This window comes from Pogoniulus pusillus, chromosome 8 (assembly GCF_015220805.1).
Source record: "Pogoniulus pusillus isolate bPogPus1 chromosome 8, bPogPus1.pri, whole genome shotgun sequence".
NCBI classification, from domain to species: Eukaryota; Metazoa; Chordata; class Aves; order Piciformes; family Lybiidae; genus Pogoniulus; species Pogoniulus pusillus.
The window spans coordinates 4,057,762-4,079,612 of NC_087271.1; the positions used below are offsets into that span (position 1 = coordinate 4,057,762).

Below are 21,851 nucleotides of genomic sequence, written 5' to 3' on the forward strand. Positions count from 1 at the left end.
TTCAGGTGTAGCTATTGTCTTGTACTGGGGTGATCACTTTCTGATCCTCTGTGCTTTCAGAGCCAGGAATGCCACAGTCATCATCTTCTCTTGAGTTTCTTTAAGATACATGAGAAAAAAGCCTTGGAGTTTTGCAGATTTTATTGTTATTATTTAAACTTTCTGGTGGCTCTTTCTCTTCAAAGCCAGAGTTAATAATCACACATGATTGTGGCCAGCAAGGGTAGGGACATGATTGTGCCCCAGTACTCAGCACTGGTGAGGCCACAACTCAAATACTGGGTTCAGTTTTGGGCTTCTCACTCTAGGCAGTGCTGGAGCATGTCCAGAGAAGGGCAGCAAAGCTGGTGGAGGGTCTGGAGAACAGGACTGGTGAGGAGCAGCTGAAGGAACTGGGGTTGTTGAGCCTGGAGAAGAGGGGGCTCAGAGGAGAGCTCATTGCTCTCTGCAGCTCTCTGAAAGGAGGTTGGAGTGAGGCTCGGCTCGGTCTCTTCTCCCTAGTACCAGGGAGGACAAGAGGAAATCGTTTGAAATTGTGCCAGGGGAGGGTTAAACTGGAAAATAGAAGAAAAGTCTTCCTTGAAAAGGTTCTTAAGAACCGGATGAGGCTCTGCAGGGAGGTGGCTGAATCCTCATCCCTGAAGGTGTTCCAAAGACACAGAGATGTGGTGCTGAGGGCCATGGTTTAGCACCAGACTTGCTAGAGTATGGTTGAACTTGATGATCTGAAGTGTCTTTTCCAACCAAAACAATTCTGTGATTCTCTGCCACTTTTAACTGAGCCCTTTCTGAATTTCTGTGGCAGTCTGAAGCTCGCCAGAACGGCCGCCTGCCTCCTCCCTTGACGGGTCCTTTAAGTGTGGTCAGTTCTGGATAGTTAGGATTTATGATCTGTTGGGTTGTCTTCATGGATGCTTTGGGAACGGTGCTCTTTTCTTGGGCTGAGTTTGTCCAGATGTATCAATATTTTGATTTGGACGATCTAAAATAAATGGTCGAGATTAACTGTCTGCGACGTACTCTCTTTAACGACGATGCAGAATCATTTTTCACATCAGGAGATGCCTTTAAAACAAATATTGAGGTTTGTAGAATGGCCGGAGCAGCCCATGCACAAGTGGCTTTCCATTAGCCTTTGTTACATCGTTTTGGCATCGCTGTTAGAAGGAGAGAAGACCACAGGGAATTCACTTGTGAGGCTCGGTGGTAAAGGCTTCAGATTGTGCAATGCTGACCTAAGTGTGAAGGGATAAGGTGAAATCTTTACAGCTCTCAGGCAGCTGATGCTGCTCTAATAGGAGATGAGCTGGGAAATGGTTTGGAGAATTTCGTGATGAGAATGGAAAATTCACAGTGTGATTTTTCCCCCCCCCCTATTTCCTTGGCTCTGATGGTGCAGGTCGGATACCCAAAGGCTGATGTTATTTTGAGCTCCTCACTGCCTGCTCCTTTGTTCTTGCTGCTACTTAGGGTAATGCCCGGAGCTCCTGTGCCTGGAGCTCCTGAATAGAGAAGTGCCAAAGTGCTTGCATTAGAAAAGCATGAGACTGCCAGCTGTTAATGGGAACAGAAGAGCCAATTTCCCTTTAGCACCGTCTCTGCCACAGGTGTGAGAAGCACAGCAGAAATAGGTCGTTCAGAGCCTCACACTGTTATGGAAAAAAAAAGTTGAGATGTCCCCTGGGTAGTGTCAGACGGTGGGAGAGATGCTGATGCACATGAGTGGGTGTGAAACCAAGACTCTGCTGAAGATCTCTTCAGCAGTGTGTATTTGATATTTGTGGAACCGGGATAGTTTACTGGAGTTCAGTCTGCTGCTCCGTCGCTTAATGGTCCTTGGGTTCAGAAGACAGCTGAACCTCTGCTGATGGACAGCCAGTTGGTGACTCGTGAAACACTGCAGGAATAGAAATCCTCCCAGGTTCAGGCTTCCTGAGCTGGAAGCAGGTTTAATTTTGTCATTCAGTGTAAGAACATCTGGTACGGCAAAAATGAATTTCGAGATACCATAAACCTGCTGTAACAGTGTACCAAGGAGGTTTGTTGGGGGGAACACTTTGCTTTTTGATACATTAATTTGTGCATTGAAAAAGACTGCAGCCAGGGAGCAAGGAGTTGCTGCTGAAGACGCTAACTGGGTCAGGCTGGCTTCCAAAGGTGACGTTTGGCAACACACCTCTAGTTTCACGGGGAGGGATACTGGAAAGGAGGTGATGTAAGTGTGAGTTAGCCAGACTGGGTTGTGCAAATCCTGACCTGTGCCATACTTTACAAATGTACAAGTAAATTGGCCACTTCAGGGCTGAAAACAGTTGGATTTTTCAAGGAGTTATTTCTGCAGGAGTAGGTCCTTGATATTTCTCAATGATTTTGTTTCTTTAAACTTGAGAAAGTTTTCAGTGTGTATCTGCAGAGCCCTCTTTTTTTAAGGAAGCCAATTTGATAGTAGTAAAACAACTGCAGCTGAAGAGACATGTAAGATTTTATGTAACTTTAACATGCACTTCCACTAGGATGCAGGTAATTAAAACCCCAAATGCTGCTTTTATCTCTAATAATCCCGGAACCCTAGCATGGTGGGGATTGGAAGGGACCCCTGGAGATCACCTAGTCCAATCCCTCTGTTAAAGGAAGGTCACTCACAGCAGGTTATCAGTGTTGATAAACCAACCTAAACTCTTAAAGTTCTTAAAGTAAGAATCATAGAATGTGTTGGGCTGGAAGGGACCCTCAAAAGTCATCTTGTTCAACCCCCTTTCAGGGATATCTTTAAGAGACCTGTGGCTGTCATGCTGAACTCTGAGGCTGGTATAACTTCAGGCAGTGCATTTGCTTCTAAAGTGGATTTTCACCTTTAAAAACAGTTTTAAAAGAGAAAATCTGGTTACTTTAATCTTTCATTGTGTAAGCCTTTTGGTTTATTACCTGTGGCCTTGGTGTGTTTTGGTCTTTCAGGGGGAGTGCCTTGGCTAAATGGGGGATATTTTATTACTTCTAAGAAACTGCTGCTTGAATTGCTAAAGGTGTAGCTATCACAGAATCACATAATGCTATGAGTTGGAAGAGACCTCCAGAGATTGAGTCTAACACCCCTGCCAGAGCAGGATCACCTAGGGCAGGTCACACACAAACACATCCAGGGGGCTTCTGAAAGTCTCCAGAGAAGGAGACTCCTCAACCTCTCGGGGCAGTCTGCTCCAGGGCTCCAGTGCATTCACACTAAAGGAGTTTCTACTCATATTGAGGTGGAACCTTCTGCGTTCCAGTTAGTACCTGTTGTTCCTTGCCCTGCCACTGGGTACCACCACAAAGAGACAATCAGCTTCATCTTGACACCCACCTCTCAGATACTTATAGACATTAGTAAGATCCACTCTCAGCCTTCTTCTCTCCAGGCTAAGCAGCCCAGAGTCTCTCAGTCTTTATAAGAGAGATGTTCAAGTGCCCCAGTCATCTTTGTGACTCTCCATTGGATTCTTTCCAGCAGATCCCTGTCTCTCTTGAACTGGGCCAGCCAAAACTGGACACGGTATTCCAGGTGTGGTCTTGCCAGGACAGAGTAGAGTGCTACAGTGAGAAGTTGCTTGTTCCATTTGAGGCCAGAAGTGCAGGGTTCTGCACTTTGGCCACAACAACCCCAAGCAGTGGTACAGGCTGGAGACAGAGTAGCTGGAGAGCAGCCAGGAAGAAAGGCACCTGGGGGTACTGGTGGATAGTAGCTGAACATGAGGCAGCAGTGTGCCCAGATGGCCAGGAGTGCCAATGGCATCCTGGCCTGGATCAGGAACAGTGTGGCCAGTAGGACAAGGCAGGTTATTCTTCCCTTGTACTCAATACTGGTTAGGCCACACCTTGAGTGCTGTGTCCAGTTCTGGGCTCCTCAATTCAAGAGAGATACTGAGGTGCTGGAACATGTCCAGAGAAGGGCGACAAAGCTGATGAGAGGCCAGGAACAAAAACCTATGAGGAGAGGCTGAGGGAGCTGGGGGTGTGCAGCCTGCAGGAGAGGAGGCTCAGGGCAGAGCTCATTGCTGTCTACAACTACCTGAAGGGAAGCTGTAGCCAGGTGGGGTTGGTCTCTTCTGCCAGGCACCCAGCAACAGAAGAAGGGGACACAGTCTCAAGTTGTGCTAGGGGAGGTCTGACTGGATGTCAGGAGGAAGTTGTTGTCAGAGAGAGTGATTGGCATTGGAATGGGCTGCCCAGGGAGGTGGTGGAGTCGCCATCCCTGGAGGTGTTGAAGCAAAGCCTGGCTGAGGCACTTAGTGCCATGGTCTGGTTGACTGGCTAGGGCTGGGTGCTAGGTCGGACTGGATGAGCTTGGAGGTCTCTTCCAACCTGGTTGATTCTATGATTCTATAGTAAGAAGTTGCTTGTTCCATTTGAAGCCAATTTACCTTTGAAAGTATTTGCCTAAACTTTTGTTTGCCTTGCTAACTCTCTGTATAGAAGTGACAGTAGTTTAATTAGAAAACAGAGTTTGTATTTATGGAAAGTGTTCACATGCTGTCTCTTGTGAAAGCTGAAGAATCCAAGAAGGAACACAGTGTTTCCCACAAACCATACATCTCTGCCATTCCACAGTCTCTCAGCAGCTGGCCTAAAAAAGATTTTTTTTTTTAATACAAGTTATGTGTTTAATTAGAGAAGAGAACCTTGGCAGATCTTCTGACTTATAGTTCATTTTAAAGTCTTCCAAAAAAAAAAAGAGAGAAAAAAGGAAAAAAAAAGAGAAAAACCCCAACAGAAATCAATCCAGTTTGCTTTAATTGTCATATATAAATTAAGAACTCATTTCTTTCCACTTCACAAAGATATCTCCTCTGGCCCCTCCTGATGGATTGCACGGGGCAATTACTTCCAAATGAGGAACACTGGGCTGGAATTCAGCAGTAAGTTCTCATGGTCTCCCAGAAGGCCTCGCTGCAGATCCCCCTTCATGGCAGCCTTGTGGTTTCACAGTGCTCTGGAAGCATTTGTCTCTATGGTCTCTCCCACAAGACAGTTGTCCAGCCATGAGAGAAGGGCTTCTTCCAAAAAGCTCAAACCCTCTGGAGGGTGGACTGTGGGTAAGAAAATGCCTTGCAGGAGGTTCCTGCCTGGAGTGTCCATCCTGCATGGCCAGCAGGAGACAGGGCTAGGCTTTCTTTGGGAGTTCTCCTCCACTCTCTCTCCAGACCCTTTTCAAACTGGTAAATCATTTTGGGTAATAGAAATATATTCCTTTCATACCAGTTCTGTGTGGGAGAAGATTAGTATGGCACGATCAAACCAAATGGGTTTACACCACAGTCATTCACTTCAAGAGTACGAATTGCTTACCAATTCCTTCTATGAGTTGTTGACTCTTGGTAACAAATCTCAAGCAAATTGGGAAGAGAAGAGGTCAGTTGGAGCTATCTGAAATGTCTTCAGTGGGGAAATGTGCAGTGGATTTGAGCTCTGAGATTACTTCTGGAGAGGGACTTTTTAGGCTATTGCTGAGGACAGACTGAAAGAGTTGGGGCTGTTCGATATGCAGAAGAGGGGACTATGAGGTGACCTTATTGTGGCCTTTCAGTATCTGAAGGAGGCCTACAAAAAAGCTGGGGAGAGACTTTTTAGGCTATCAGAGAGTGACAGGACTAGGGGGAATGGAGCAAAGCTGGAGGTGGGGAGGTTCAAACTGGACATGAGGAAGAAGTTCTACATGAGAGTGGTGAGAGCCTGGAATGGGTTGGCCAGGGATGTGGTTGAGATCCCATCCCTGAAGGTGTTTAAGGCCAGGCTGGATGAGGCTGTGGCCAACCTGATCTAGGGTCAGGTGCCCCTGTGCATGGCAGGGGGCTTGGAACTGTCTGATCCTTGTGGTCCCTTCCAACCCTGACTGATTCTATGATTCTATATGGTAAGCTGGGCTTAAAAAAAACAACTTATTTCTTTATCTCTTAGCAGCCTTCATTTTCAGGATAGAGGGTTGAATACAGCTAAGGATGTGGAGAGTTATTATTTTATTTTAATCTAAAATAGGAAAGCCTGAGGGGTTGCAGAGGTTAGAAGTCTCATTTATCAGCTTCCTTTTAAGAGCTGCCATGTGTTGCTGAGTGGCTGCAAGACACCCTTGCTGCCTCACTGTCTCCTCTTCGCCCTCAAGAAGCCAAAATGTTAAACTGGTGGAGTTTACCAGCTCTGCAGAGAAATTCTTCACGTCTGGTCTGGATGTCGAACTAAATTTGGTATGTATCTTGTGGGCTGGGGCAAGTGCTGGAAGCTATTAGAACTCTGAACAAAAAGCTCTATTCAAGGACTATCGCCTTCCTGCCTGGGTAATCCAAGTATCAAAAACTGAAAAATATGGGGTAGGAGACTGTGGCTGCCACAGACCAGAACTTTTAAAGGTGTCTAGAACATCCACTCACTTCAAAATGTTGCTTCTATGGTCTATGATTAATTGGAGAAAAGCACCAAAGAGGCCCAATATAACATCTACATCTCTATCCAATTAAATAAAATTGAACAGTCTTAATAAAGTGGAGTTGCAAGCTGGTAGAAATTTTCTCTTGTCACTCAAAAGTCAGGACAGGAAAACATTTTTCTTCCCCTTGAAATAGCTGTATTTATTATATCTGACCTGTTTAACATCACTGGTTTTACTTAAGAACTAGAAAGAAACAAATGCTTTTCATCGTTTGATGCCTTTTCCCCCCCCCCTTTTTGTAGCGTGAAATTGTGTTACCCAGAAAAAGAACAGAAAAAATGGTTTCCAAAACACAGCCTGCAGTAATCAAACATCCTTCTTTTACCTCCCAAAAAATAGAAAATTGAAGCTGGTAAATCCTAATTATTTGAATCTATTCTAAATGATTTACTTTCTGCACAGCAGCTTGTTCTGGTTTTTCGGCTTTCAACCAGCTCTGTATGGCTTTTAGTTCTCTTCAGCAAAGGTGAAAATGTAGTGAGAGGATACTTTGAGTGCTTAGAGAAAACCAGCCTGTAGAAACTGATCCAACTTGCAGTTGAGTTATCCTCTTGTAGTTGCTTTTAGTTGCTTCCTAATGAGGAATTTCTTACCAGCAAAAGGGACACTGAAGCCCATTTGGTGCCTGGTTTACTTTCAGTGCATGCTTTTGGATGTATTTCAGAGAGGTAGGAGGTGTCTCTGCCTATGGCAAGGGGTTGGAACTGGGTGATCTCTGAGGTCCCTTCCAACCTAAACCATTTTATGATTCTCTATTTCTACAGAATCTCTGTGTGTGTGCACTGTACTGTAATGTGTTCTCCTGAAGAGCAAACTTATGCTGAAGATCTTTAGTTATCCCACATGGGCTATTTGTATTACTGGTCCTTCATTGTACTTTCACACAGAATGTTAGGGGTTGGAAGGGATCTTGAAAGACCATCCAGTCCAACACCTGTGCCAGAGCAGGATCACCTAGAGCAAGTCACACAGGAATGTATCCAGGTGGCTTTTGAATGTCTCCAATGAAGGAGACTCCACAGCCTTTCTGGGCAGCCTGTTCCAGAGCTCTGTCACCCTGACAGGGATGGAATTTTCCATATGTTCACATGAAATCTCCTCTGCTCCAGCTTGCACCCATTGCCCCTTGTCCTATCATTAGACAGCACTGAACAGAGCCTGACTCTGTCCTCCTGACACTGTCCTTCACATCTTTCTAAACATGAATGAGGTCACTCCTTGGGTGCCTCTTCTCCAAGCTAAAGAGCCCCAGCTCCCTCAGCCTTTCCTCACAAAGGAGATGTTCCACTCCATCTTCTTTGTGGCTCTTCACTGGACTCTTTCAAGCACTTCCTTGAAGTCCTTCTTGAACTGAGTGGGACAGACTGGGATACATGGGGATGGTGGCATTGGATTGATGGTTGGACTTGATGACCTTAGAGGCCCTATCCAGCCAAAACAATTCTATGAGTTGGAACACACAAAATTAAAACTTATAGCACATCACTTCATGGGATAATCCAGTTGCAGCAGATGCCTGAAGATGCTCTCAGGAGGGCATGATTCCCTCCTTTCAACATTTTCCCCAGTCCATTGTCCAAACAAACCCTGAATGGACACTGGATTAAGTGCTTGTTTCCCTCCCTGTTTTAGCAGTGTGCTTTAACTATGAGAGATGAAAATTCAGCGTGTTTGGTTTACGCTTTCAATTTGCTTGTCTGCCTGGGGATTTTGAAGTGAGAAATGGCATCTCTTCTGCATTACTACACCAGGCTCATCCTGCAGGGTTTGTTCCTCTGTTTACATTTCGTGTTCTGCTCACACACACAAGAAAAATCTCCCTTAATAAAAGCCAGAGCTAATGTATTTACTACCTACAGCCACTTAGTTGTCTGTCTCGCAACCCAGGAAAGCTCAAGGGCAGCTGAAGCAGCATAAACTCTGCTCACAGGGCAAAGCCTTTATGCTTACCCGGACTTCTCTAGCAAGGGTGTGAGCTGAAGTCGACAGGAGTCTTTCCACTGGCTCAAGTAAGTGGTGGATTAGGTCTGTAGTGTGAATATTGAGATTGGCTGAGACAGAAGGCTTCAGTAGATAAATTTGTTTTATTTCTCTTCCCTAAATGGCAGTGAGCTGTGTTATAAATAAAACTGTAAGAGACTTGTATTGTAGAGCTTCTTTTATCTGCTGGCTTCAAAGTGTTTCCAAGTTTGCATGAAACCTTCAGCTTTCTGGGTGGAGAAACTGAAGCACACAGAAATCAACTTCAAAATAACATGGTGCAGCAGCAAGACTGGGAATGGCACTGGGCCCCATGTTCATGCATACAGCATCTGTGAGTGAGTCCAGAGGAGGGCCACGAAGATGCTCAGAGGGCTGCAGCAGCTCTGCCATGAGGACAGGCTACAAGAGTTGGGGCTCTTCAGCATGGAGAAAAGAAGGCTTCAAGGAGACCTTGTAGTGGCCTTCCAGATTCTGAAGAGGGCTACAGGAAGGCTGGGTTAGGGACTATTTACAAGGTCTTGTAAAGACAGGATGAGGAGTAATGGGTTTAAACTGGCAGAGGGGAGATTGAAACTAGCTGTTAGGAAAGGGTTCTTTGCAGTGAGGGTGTTGAGACACTGTCAGAAGTTGCCCAGGGAGGCTGTGGATGGTCCTTCCCTGGTGGTGTTCTAGGCCAGGTTGGCTGAGGCCTTGAGCAACCTGCTGTAGTGGGAGGTGTCCCTGCCTATGGCAGAGTGTTGGAACTGGCTGATCTTTGAGGTTCCTTCCAACCTAAACCATTCTATGATTCTATTCTGTGATCCATAACTGTCATTAGTTTTCAACCGTCCTGAATAAAACCCTGAATATTTTTTTGCCTGAGTACAGCATTAGTGAGAAGCCAGTGAAAGCCCTGCCTAGAGACTTAGTAAATGCACCATTTTAAGGTACAAGCAGTGATGGTCTCATGTATCCCTTCTATCTGTTTTTAATGTCATAACATAAAAATACTACATAAACCACAGCAAAAGCTATGAAAACTGGCAACGTCTTCAGCTGTTCCTTTCCAATTTGCCTTCTTTATTGTCTGTTTTTTCCCTTTGTCCATAGTAGTTTCCCTGAAGCATGTTTCTTATTTCCGTTTCTCAAGATTCACTCTAGAAGTTGCAACTAGACCGATGTAGAGCCACAACATTATAGGCCAGAAGATTTGCTCTTGGGTTGAGCTGGTTTTACAACCATCTGGCTGAATGGAGACCTTGCCAGTTACTTTTTAGGGATTATAGTCTCACAAATTGGGGTTGTTCAGCCTGGAGAAGAAAAGGTTCTGGGGAGGCCTTAGAGCAGCAGTGGCTAGGGGGGAGCTGGAGAGGGACCATTTACAAAGATATGGAGTGACAGGATGGGGGAGTGATGGCTTCGAACTGGAAGAAGATCGATTTAGATTAGGTTTTAGGAAGAAATTCTTTCCCATGAGAGTGGTGAGGCACTGGAATATGTTGTCCAGAGAAGATTTAGAGGCTCCAGGACTGGAAGTGTTCAAAGTGAGGTTGGATGGAGCCTTTAGCAACCTTTTCTAGTAGGAGGTGTCCCTGTCCGTAGCAGGGGGGATTGCAACTAGATGATCTTTAAGTTTCCCTACAATTCAACCCATTCAGTGACTAAAAAGAAACGAAAACAAGCTGGAGATGTGCACAGAACTTGTAGAGAAAGAAGACCAGAGGAGCTCTGGTGTATTTTCTGCACTTCAGATGAAACTTTACTTTCAGTTTGTTTGGAAATGATCACTTTCAGCCATCCTTTGAAAGCTAAAGCAACTTTGAGTGATTACAGTTGGCATAGAAGTGCAGATAACATTAAAAAAATCAAACTCTGAGTCTTACACTTTCCACAGCCCTGGCTGGATGTGGCTGGAAGGCAGATGTAAGGAGTGGTTTTGGTTTGGTTTTCCTCCTTTAGCTCCCCAGGTTGTTGGCTTTGTGGAGTGATTCCTGTATTGCTCTGTTCTCTGCATTGAGTCTCAACAATTCCACATTTTTCTGTGCATGAAACTGTTGGGAAACTTGCGTTTTGTACGAGTTTTTATGTGCTGCTTCTGTCATACCGACATAAGGAGGAAGAGCTGATCCTGATAATTGAGGAGAAAAAGGTGAGGATTCACTTTCAAACTACAGGCCCAAAAATGTGAGTGTTTGGCATTGATTTTATGGAGTTCATTAAGGACAAGTGCAGTGTCCTCCTCCATCTGGGGAGGAATAACAACAGGCACCACTACAGGTTGGGGGCTGCCCTGCTGTCTTCTGTGGAGAAGGACCTTGGAGTCCTGGTAAACAGCAAGTTCTGTGTGGGCCAGCAACGTGCCCTTGTGGCCAAGAGAGCCAGAGGCAGCCTGAGGTGCATCAAGAAAAATGTGTCGAGCAGGTCTAGGGAGGTTCTTCTCCCCCTCTGCTCTGCCCTGGTGAGACCACACCTGGAATACTGTGTCCCCAATTCAAGAGAGACAGGGACCTGCTGGAGAGAGTCCAACTGAGAGCCATGAGGATGACTGAGGGGCTTGAGCATCTCCCCTATAGAGAGAGACTGAGAAACTTGGGTCTGTTTAGTCTGGAGAAGATAAGACTGAGAGGAGATCTGCTCAATGTATACAAATATCTGAGGGGTGGGTGTCAAGTGGATGGGGCCAATCTCTTTTTTGTGATCAGCAGCAATAAGACAAGGAGCAAAGGCTACAATCTGGAACATAGAAGGTTTTGCCTCAACATGAGGAGAAACTTCTTTATAGTGAGGGTGACAGATCCCTTGAACAGGCTGCCCAGAGAGATTGTGGAGTCTCCTTCTCTGGAGACTTTCAAAGTCTGCCCAGATGTGTTCCTGTGTGAACTACCCTAGGGAATCCTGCCTTGGCAGGGAGGTTGGACTCAGTGATCTCTGAAGGTCACTTCCAACCTCTAAAGTTCTGTGATTCTGTGAGCAAGAATTATAAAGGAAGAAGAAGAGTTGCAGTAATTATGTGTTTGGTGCTTGGCTCGTGGCAATCTCTTGTAACTGGAGGGAATAATTTTTCTTATGGGACAAGAAGTTTGATTTCTGGGTATGTGATCTTCCTGCTGGGTACTTAATAGATGAAAAGTGGTAACTGATTTAAGTTTTACCATTTTGTTTCTTGTAGTTCTTGTCTTTGACATGGTGTTTGCTTTGGTAGGGGCATATTTGCTCTAGATGCAGACTGCTGGATTTTATGGCCTCCTGTCTTTGTACCTGGTTCCACACTGTTTCTGTAGAGCAGACATGAAATAGCTGGGCAGTTCTAGTTGTCTTTATTGTAGAGCTAAGGCAGGTGAAGTATTTGTGTTACGTTTTACTTCCATCTTTTGTAGAAATAATGAAAAAATAATACTTTATAGCTATTTGATTGTCAATATGTAAATGACAGGAGACAGGAGGATGGGGCAACACTCCAAAAGGGTAAGGGACAGTGGGCACAATCTGGAACCCAGGAGGTTCCATCTGAACAGCAGAAGAAAACTCTTTGATGTGAGAATGCTGGAGCTCTGCAGCAGGCTGCCCAGAGAGGTTATGGAGTCTGCTTGTCTGGAGAGCTTCCAAACCCAGCTGGCCATTGTGATGCTGGGCCAAGGTGCGATGGGTGCCCCTTGCTTTAGCAGGTGGGTTGAACTGAATGAGTGTTCCCTTCAACCCCTACAATTCTGGGATTCTGTTACAGAAAGCCCCCTCCTGCTTAAGAGAAGGGTGGTTTTAATTTCATCACAAGTTAATAATTCATGGCTTTGGTTCTGTCTGTGCAGCTATTAGTGAAATGTGCTGTAAAGATCTCTCTGATTGCTGCAGAGAAAGCTGTTACCTACATAACCATGCGGAAAGAAATGAAAAGCACCTGCCAGGTCCTGTGTGATGCAGGCCTGGCTTTAGACCCTGAAAGGAGTCTAGCAAATGGTATCGAATTGATGCACTGGGACCAGCTGATAATCCAGCCCTGAATCAAATTTCCACATTTCACTGCTCATGATGATGGCATTCCAAGATTGCTGTATGCTTTTTCCATTTGGACATCAAGATTTGTTTTCCTTACTGGTTCTCTTCTCAGTGTTGATAATTTGCAAGTTAGAAATCCATAACAGGACTGAGTCAAACAGAGAGATTGCACCAAGCATCAGAAACATGGTATTTTTGTAGTGGAAACTCAGGCACTCTAAATGCCAAGGCTGAAATTAAATAAGAGCTTAAAAGCTTGACCTAAAGTCAGCTTGAAGGCTGACACTGAATTTCAGCAGGCTTTGATCAGACCCTAAGTAACCTACAATTTATCAAGTTATTTCCATGCTCTCCTTTTTCTTTTCTGGAAGGTTCACAGAGGAAATAAGTTTTGCTAGTGACAAGAGTAAATCTGAAAGACGAATGGAGGGGAAGAAGAATGCACAGGCTGAGGGCTTGCGCCTGCTCTCAGCAATGCAGGTGTGGGCCTTGGTATCTTGTAAAATCAGCTGTGCTGCTGATTTTACAAGAGATCCCATGATTTACACGGTGTGCTCAGAGCAGGGTCAGCCTCCCTGATGCACACCTGCGTACCTGGGACTCAGGCAGGCTGCACTCCATGAAACGTGCAGGCATTTTTCCTACAGCTGCTGTTTGCTGTCGATCAACTGATCTGGACAACGTTTAGAAAGAGTTTGTGGTGTGGCAAGCACATTAAAAACCAAACAAATACAGAAGTAGACCTTTTCACTGCCAGTTTTCCTGTACTGTCATCCAGCTTGGCTCACATACTGGAATCTCTTGCCAAAGTCTTCTGCAGGGGTAGCTTTTGGCGTACTCAAGAATTTACAGTGGAAATCATTGCTCTCTACAACTCCCTGAAAGGAGGTTGCAGTGAGGTGGTGTTCAGTTTCTCCTCCCTAGTATCAGGTGATAGAATGAGAGGAAATGACTTGAAATTGTGCCAGGAGAGGGTTATGTTGGATATTAGGAAAACTTTTCTTCCTGCAAGAGTGGTCAGGCATTGGAACAGGCTGCCTAGGGAGGTGGTGGAGTCACCATCCCTGGAGATGTTCAAGAACTGTGTGGACATAGCACATGAGGATGTGGTTTAATGGCTATGGTAGTGTTACATTGATGGTTGGGCTCAATGATCTTAGAGGTCTTTTCCAACCAAACCAATTCTATAATTCTATGAAATCTGTCTGTATAGAGGGGAGAAATTAGTCAAAGAACTCCTATCTCTTGATGTCTGCTATCTGGAGCTGCCTATGTACCCGTTGTGCAGTACTTCTTTCACATATATACCAGTTTTATGCTTCTTCTTCAAGGCTTGTCTGTTAATGTCTTCCTGCAAGATAATAAGACAACTGGTGCAGAGTAAAAGCCTGAGCTAGCACTTGGTAAAGACATGGAAAGTCTTAATGCCTAGGAAGTTCCCATGGATTTTGTGCCTTGTTTCAGTGTGGCTATTTCTGCAAATATTAGTAGAGTCTTAGAATCATAGAATGGCTCAGATTGGACAGGACCTCAAGGATCATCCAGTTCCAACCCTCTGCCATAGGCAGGGACACCTCCCACTAGAACAGGTTGCTTAAGGCCTTGTCCAACCTGGCCTTGAACGCCTCCAGAGAGGGAACAGCCACAACCTCCCTGGGCAACCTGTGCCAGTGTCTCACCACCCTCACTGCAAAGAACCCTTTCCTAACATCTAGTTTGAATCTCCCCTCTGCCAGTTTAAACCCATTACTCCTCATCCTGTCATTACAAAACCTTGTCAATAGTCCCTCCCCAGCCTTCCTGTAGGCCCCCTTCAGATACTGGAAGGCCACTATAAGGTCTCCTTGAAGCCTTCTTTTCTCCGTGCTGAAGAGCCCCAGCTCTGGTAACCTGTCCTCATAGCAGAGCTGCTGCAGCCCTCTGAGCATCTTTGTGGCCCTCCTCTGGACTGACTCCAGGAGTTTGGAGTCCTTGTTAAGTTTGGGGCTCCAGAACTGCACACAGTACTCTAGGAGGAATCTGATGAGAGCAAAGAGGCAGAATCTCCTCCTTGCCCTGCTGGCCACACTGCTCTTGCTACAGCCCAGCACACTGTTGCTGTCTCAGCTGCATGTGCACACTGCCAGGCTCCTGTTGAGCTTTTCATCACCCCAGGCCCCCAGGTCCTTCTCTTCAGGGCTGCTCTCAGCCATTCCCCCACCCAGCCTGGATTTGTGCTTTGGATTGCACCAACCCAAGCACAGATAGTCACATCAACTTTTTGCAGTGTTTAGGGAAGAACTAAATTGGCTGGGTTACTTTCTTGCTCTCTGCGACTCCCTGAAAGGAAGTTGGAGTCAGCTGAATGTTGGTCTCTTCTCCCTAGTAACAAACAATAGGATGAGAGGAAGTGGCCTCAAATTGCACCAGGGGATGTTCAGGTTGGATACGAGAAGAAACTTCTTCACTGGAAGTGTTCTCAAACCCTGGAATAGGCTCCCCAGGAATATGGCAGAATCCCCATTCCTGGAAGTGTTTCAGGAGGATGGTGGAATCCCCATCCCTGAAGGTGTTTTAAAACTGTAGCATTGTGGTGCCAAGGGGCATGGTTTAGCACCCAACTTGGTAGAGTTAAATCATGGGTGGATTTGAAGATCTTCAAGGTCTTTTTGGACTAAAATGGTTCTATGATTGTGTGTGATACAGAGCAGTGTGGACTGCTGGTGTAGGGCTAGAGATGTCCATTTATGCAAGTACTTAATCTGCACACAAAGTTCTTTATGAGAAAGGCTCCACAGTAGCCTGTTGGCATGCAAGGATGAGGTATTTTTCCTTCTTCCAAGCTGGCAGCCTTTAGTGACCCACTTCAAAGGTAAAACCACATCTTTATTCCCCTACACTTTCATCTCTCTGCTAATCCATAGGTTTGGGAGACTTATCCCGTGACTAAAACACACAAACTGGTCTGGAATACAGAGGAATGTAGAAGAGAGGGGGAACTTTTTAAAAAACATTTCATTTCTGTCTTGAGAGAGCTTTCTCCTCGTTTTGATTGAAGAATGGAGATGGAAAACATCACGAAAACTTTGTCCTGCAGAGCTCTGCACCACAGATAATGAACCCTTTGATCTCAGCCCCTGTCTGTGCTTGGAGAGGTGAGGTAGGATTCAACTCATCCTTTTCAGGACAGAGCAGGAGCAGCAGCAGTTACTGACAGAGAGATGCACTCTTCACTTACCTTGCAGCAGCTTGTTTTTCTCTCTGTTCCCTGAAGTGGTTTCCTTTGTTTCTGCTGCTTTCTCATAGCTTTTTTTTTTCCTGAGGCTTTTTTGAGTTTTGTGTTTTTGTTTGTTCTGCTTGGTGCTTTCTTGAGTTTGGTAGGTTTTCTGAGCTCCATTTCACTGCAGTTAATAACACTCTGTTCTTGTTGAATAACCACAAGTGGTTAAGACCTGTCTCTTCTGCTGAGCAGCACAGGCAAAACCACAGTCACTTATACCACTCTGCACTTGCTTTTTTCACTGCATCCTGGAGTCTTGAACCTTCTCAGTGCAGCTCAAAGGGCTGCCTGTCACCTTCAGGGAGTCACCACCGGTATTCCCGGCAGCATTTTACCTTCACTTGGAGATCTCACATCAAGGTACTGACCTGATCTGACCTCTGTCACCTTCTTTGACCCCAAAACATCACAGCCTGAGGTGTTGTTATAGCAGGAACACCTGCAACCTGCATTTTTCTTTCTACTGGGAGCTCCACACACACTTTTGAGGTTTTCTTTCATGCTAATTCCATCTGAGCACCATATTTTCATCATTCCAGAGGTAGTGATTTGAAATGACTTCATTTTGTTTCCAAGGATAGCAATCAGGAATTAATACCAATTAACCTGACAGCATTTACTGCCTCATCAGAGCTATTTTTTAGGATTGTGGAGAAAAACTGGTGAAGTTTAAGCCCTTGTATACTCCTGAGAAGCCCAAGGCTTGAGCCTGTGTAAGGTCATGGCATATTTCAACCATAGGAGACTTGTGATTTTAGAGCCCACTTAAGATGTTTTTCTTCTTGTTCTTGCCTCTTGATGTTTGCTGGTCAGTAGGAGATAGTTTGGGTATGACACAGAATCATAGAATCAACCAGGTTGGATGAGACCTCCAAGATCATCCAGTCCAACCTGCCACCCAGCCCTGTCCAGTCAACTAGACCTGCACTGGTTGCAAGTCTTTAAGAACCCTGGCAGCTTATTTCTGGTTCCACTTTTTGCCCCATTTCCCCCCCTGTACTAAAAGCAAGGCCAACCCGTGAATAATGTTTGGAAGGGCTGTTATTAAAGGTCTGTGATTTCCCTATCTGATGTCTTCCATGTCTTTAAAGATTTCTGATCTGAAACAAAACCACAGAACAACTTTCAGCTGAAAGGTAGGTTAGCAGGTCTCTAAGCCCTCATGCAGAGCAGCGCCTGCTTGGAGGTGAGATTAGCTTTGATATTGGATCAAGTTGCTCATAGGTTGAATGGCTTATAAGAGGGGGTCCAGTGAGTTAACAGAAGCCCCAGCCCTGGAACCATTCCAGGTCAGGTTGGATGGGGCTCTGAGCAAGCTGATCTAGAAGATTGAGCAGGACAGATTAAGACTGACTATTTGGAAGAAATTCTTTGCAGTGAGGGTGGTGAGACACAGGAACAGTTTGCACAGAGAGATTGTGAATGCCCTCTCCCTGGAAGTGTTCAAGGCCAGGCTGGATGAAGCCTTCAACAACCTGGGCTAGTAGAAGATACCTCTGCCTGTGGCAGAGGCATTGGAACTAGATGATCTTCAAGGTCCCTTCCAACCTAAACTGATCTATGATTCTATGTAAAGCTGAAAAGCCATGGAACATTTTCCATCATTAGGGTTGATACATGGGAAGAAAAACCTGCTCAGTGATGACTTTTAAACTGTGCTCTCCCAGTTCCTGCCAACAGCCTTTCCCGCTTGTCTTCCTCTCCTGAGAACTTTCTCAGAGAGCTGGTTTTTTAATTAGGCATTTTCAAGCACACATACCTTTGCATCAGTGACTGTGTTTCACCCTCCTCACGTGCCCTCCTTTGCCCAGGAATTTTGGTGTATCTGAACGCTCTGCTCTTGCCACCACTGTGTTTGCAGCGGCAGTGCCGGGGTTTCCTCAGGGAGATGGATTGCAGCTCTCATTCCCATCTCATGCCAGGACTGTGATTGTGGTTAGAGATAACTGGTAATATCTTTAATTAAAAGGCTTGCTGGAGAGCAAAGGGCGCTCTGCCAGTTGCCTTAACAACTGTTGGTGCTGAGAGATCTCAACTGCATGTGCCTGCCCACCCCCACGCTTTCAGGTATGGTTTTTATCTTTCCTCTTGCCTTAATTGTTTGTGTTCACAAAGGTTGTGGCAATTCTTTCACTTATTCCTTTAACTGTCATGTGGTTTCCATTCTGCTGCTCTCATTGTGTCTAGGGATTTTCAGCCCTTTGCAGCAGGCAGCTAGAATTGTGGCTGTAGTTTATGGTGCTGTCAGGCTTGTGACTATAAATAATCCACAGCGGAGCGGTGATTACGCTGCACTTCCCCAGGAGCCGCAGGCTCCCTTTGCACTGGGCATAAACCCACTGCCTCGCTTTGGGCATTCAAATGATTCCTATTTTCAGTTCATTGGAAGTTGCAAATGGACAATTTTCAGAATGGTTTGTTATTGTTATTTAAGTTGATTCAGTATTTAGGCTTTGGCTTTTGGGCTTTAAAGGGACTGCAAATTAAAACCAGTTCAAGTCAGGAATGCGTATTCACTACAGCTTTGGAACATGTATGGAATCTGAAGTTTATGGCTTTGAAAGCACTTGCCCTCTCTCAAATGTTTCTAATAAGATAGAGTGTGGTGATTTACACCTCTTGAGATATTGAACTGCTATCCAAGAATGTTGTTTGGCTCTTAAAGAAAGGAAGCATTGGTGGGCCCAAATAAAAGAAGAAGCTAAAGTGAATTCATTGAGGCTTGAGCATTGTGTGTGTAAAAGAATTCCTTATTTAACACTTTCTCTGCACACCACGAATGCGTTTGGGATCCATCAGCTGTTAGTTTGTGAAGAGGACAAAGAGGAGAGCAGAGCCCTGGCATGACCTGCTTTTGCTCCCGCTCCAAAAGACGTCGCTGCAGCAGGAAAAGAGAATTTGATTCTGCTTCCCAAGGAGACTCCTTGTCTCTGCTCCTGGGCTCTGAGCGGGGTTCAGTGCCAGGACCTCCGGGAGCTGAGGCAGTGCCCGGGTGATACAAGGCAGGTCTGTAGTGGCAGGGCTCCCTGAGACTGCTGTGTCACAGTGCTGGCAGCACTGGGCAGGTCACACGTAAGAGAGAAGGCGTTTGGAAGCAGTGAGCCGGGATTTCTTTCTACGTGTGTGTATGTTAATCTTAAGCAGGGTGTGTAGCTCTGAGTGCTGAAGGGTGTGTTTCAGCCTGGATGCTATAAATGAAGCGTGGGGAGGGAGAGGCAAAGCGGAGTGAAGTCTCACATCGCTCATTGGAAGGGGAAGGACTTGTAATAAAAGGAAGTTTTGGAAGAGCTGCTAGGAATAAAGAAATTGTGGCTTACCTTGGGAATCTCTGCTGTGTTTCTCAGGGGGATTCTTTTCTTTAAATCTTATGACTAAGGTGCCTTTTTCCTCCATAAAATTGAGAATGTTGTGGGTGTTACAGACTACCTAAACTCACCCTATCTTTTGGAGCAGCCCTGCTACCGCCTATGTTCTCCTTGACTGTCCCCGGAGGTTCTTGAATGACAGATCCTCAGATGAGTTACAAGCGCTGTTTGCCCCTTCATTTGCCTACAAGAGCTGGGGAGGGGAGGCATGGAGAGGGCAGGGGGAGGTTCAGATCTGTCCTGGCGAGTGTGGTTCCCGTTTTAATCAGCGTGGCATTTCCTCTTCCTGCGGGCCAGGGAACACCTGTGTTTTTCTTGAAGCGTTACAAGGGACATGGTTTTGAGGGGGAATATATTAGAGCCCATCTGCATCCTTGGGCTTCAAAGGGTGTGCATGAGGCTCTGGATGAGAAAAAAAAAATAGAGAGAATGAGAAGTACTGACAGAGCTAATGGGCCTCTAGTTAAAGTGTTTTAACAAAGCATCCCAACTGGAGAGGAGACCTTGGGGTTGATAGCAAAGGTCAGGGAGTTTCTGTGTGTTGAACCTTTAAAGCGTTTCTTAACCTTCAGGTCTAGTGTCATGTTTTGAGGCTATGTTTTATTTCAAAGGACAAACATCAGTCTTAATTTAACTCTTTATTTCATGTAAACGTATTCTAGACAGCTGTAAAATTACAGGCACTGTTTTCTATCCTGGATCTTTTTCCGCTCCCGAGAACAGGAGTTATCACTCCCAGGGCCTTTTTGCAGCTTGGCTGGGGTGGAGCAGCAGCACAGCATTGCCCAAATGTCTCTGGCACCTTTATTGGCACTTGCTGGGGGCTTGGCTGATGAGAGTAAGGAAAACACAGCAGCCAGTGCTGCAACCACGTTTTGGAGGCAGCTCTGTGAAATCCACAGCAGCACAGAGGCGAGTGGAGAATCTCTCTAATCTACAGAACTGGGAACTGTTTGCTCCTGTTCTCCCTCATGAATTAAGTTGTTTGTGTTTTTAAAGGATTAAAATTAGGGTTGTGTGGAGAAAGATGATTACCACTCATGGAGGACTAGAGCATTTCAAAGCTGTGGTTTTGTTCAGGGTTGCACTGAAAGCCAAACCTGTGAAATTCTCTGTAAATTAGGGGCCCTTACTCAGGGCAAGCTGCCTGGGGGGTACATGGAGCCATCGACCTGGAGAGTTGAGGCTTCTTACAAGACACAGTCCTGGGAACCGTGTTTCCAAACTCTGGGCTGCCCTTTAATCTGCCAGGTGGGCTGAAGGGAAGCCAGGAAACTGGAAGTCTTGGGAGCCACGGCTCCAAAGTGTCTGGCTCAGCTATGGTTGCAGGCTCTGGCTCCACTTCAGCTACTGATGGAAAGCCAGAGAGCCCAGATTCCCAGCAGCCCTCAAGGGGAGCCTTGCTGGAGGAGGGGCATGCCAGCAACTGGGAACTGTGGGAACTGGAAGGCACATTGCCAGAGGGCTGACAGCTGGAAGGGCAGACTCGCCCTTAACCTATCGGGGCTGCTTAGTGTGGTTGTAATCAGCAGTGAGGGTCCCATCATAACCCTGGCTCTGCAGCAAGTATTTCAGAATTGAACCATCTCCAGGTAATGTTTTGATTGTGCAGGTTTGGCATTCTCCAGTGGAAACTCACTCTCCTGAAGAATTCCTGACCAGCATTTTTAAAATCCAGGGTTTTTTCCCTTTTCAAAGAGAAATTAATTTTGGTGACTAAACTCTTGCTTTTGTAGCACTAAGGTCACCTGTTTGGTTATTTTTTCCTGTTGTGCCTTTATTGCTGTTCATTATTCAGGATTTCTGCTCAGCTTTTCCTATCCAGAGAGGTGATCAATACATCTTTCATATGCCAGAGTATAAATTCCATCACATACAAGATAGGGAAAATGCTTCCCACAAAAGACAGGACAAATTTGAAACAAATGAGCTTCTCTGCAGCATGCTAAGACTAGAAACTCAGACCCTGCTCATGTTATCAGATGACTTTTGTGGCATTGTAATGTAATGTAGTCCTTCAAAATGTGTTGTCTGGGTTTTGGAGGAGATGCATCTTCAGATGAAAGGTGTTTTGGAAACACTTCTTGTAATCAGAGAATTATAGAATCGTTCTAGTGGGAAAAGCTTTGTGAGGTCGTTAAGTCCAATCATTCTCCAGCTCTACCAAGCCTGATGATAAACCATCACAGGATCACACAGGCTGACAGGACGTTGGAAGGGACCCAAGGAGATCATCGTGTCCAACCTCCCTGCCAGAGCAGGACAATACTATCAGCACCATGTCTCTGCCTCTTTTTCAACACCTCCAGGGATGGGGATTCAACCACCTTCTTGGTGAGTCTGTCCCAAGTGTTTGAGAGCTCTCTCAGTGAAGGAGTTTCTTCTACTGTCCAACCTAAATTTCTGCTGGTGCAACTTGAGGTTGTTTCCTCTCATTCTGTCACTTGTTGTTTGATAGAAGAGACCATCCCCACCTGTCTCCAACCTACTTTTTAGGGCAACTGTAGAGAGCCAGAAGGTCTCCCCTCATCTGTCATTATATTAAGAAGTTGCATATTGCATCTGAAGTGGGGAGAGTGGAACTAAACCAGCCCCAAAAGCAAACAACCCCCAAGGATCCAGGGCAAACTGCTACCTTCACAGACCGCTGTGAGCTCACACTCAAGGACCTCCTTATATTATTTGCAGCTATTGCACAAACATGTTGCACGACAGTGATATTGCTAGTATAAGACATAAACACATACTTACAATATTTCCCTGAGCAGATCATACCACAGGAGCTCCTAAGATGTTCTCCAGGACTTTGCTAACT

At 45.6% G+C, this 21,851-nt stretch overlaps 1 protein-coding gene across 1 annotated transcript in view; it reads left to right on the top strand.

The window, feature by feature from the left end:
- ROR1 (receptor tyrosine kinase like orphan receptor 1) overlaps positions 1-21,851 on the top strand; it is a 238,830-nt gene that overhangs the window by 47,131 nt on the left and 169,848 nt on the right. The gene's annotated exons all lie outside the window — the stretch shown is intronic.